Source organism: Octopus bimaculoides, chromosome 6 (genome assembly GCF_001194135.2).
Source record: "Octopus bimaculoides isolate UCB-OBI-ISO-001 chromosome 6, ASM119413v2, whole genome shotgun sequence".
Taxonomy (NCBI): Eukaryota; Metazoa; Mollusca; class Cephalopoda; order Octopoda; family Octopodidae; genus Octopus; species Octopus bimaculoides.
The window spans coordinates 55,272,251-55,272,829 of NC_068986.1; positions in this window are offsets into that span (position 1 = coordinate 55,272,251).

The window sequence follows — 579 nt, forward strand, 5'->3', positions numbered from 1 at the left end:
GGTTTTGATTTTATTGAGGAATGATTGACCTGCATAATAAAAGGAAACATAGTGTGTGTGTATATATATATATATATATATATAAGCAATGTTAATTCTCTAAATGAAGTATTAACAGTAACAGCACGATAAAGTGTAGTATATTGCCACTTAAGTGTGGCTGACCCCTAGGGGTGGATGTTACTGTTGCTTTTAGCCCCAGGAGGACATCTCCTCCAGCTGGCTTATCGACACACGACTGTGTCCTGTTTGCCAAGGGTAGTTATCCCTCTCACCAACATCTGCAGCACGAACGGATCCGGATTTCAGGGTTATTTCCCTTCGTCGGCGTCCGATAGCCGCTGACCCTGGTGAGAGAGACAAAAACCTGGCAATCTTATATCTTCTTTTCAAGTGAAATTCTTCACTGATATCGAAAAGGTGAAAACAAGCAATGTTTATATAGGTAAATGATAGGCTTGCCTCATAACCTCCACATAATAAAACAATGCCTAACTAGCCCAACAGAATTGCTTCTTCTCGTATTTGTTGCTCCATTCTCCACATATATATATATATATATATATATATATATATATA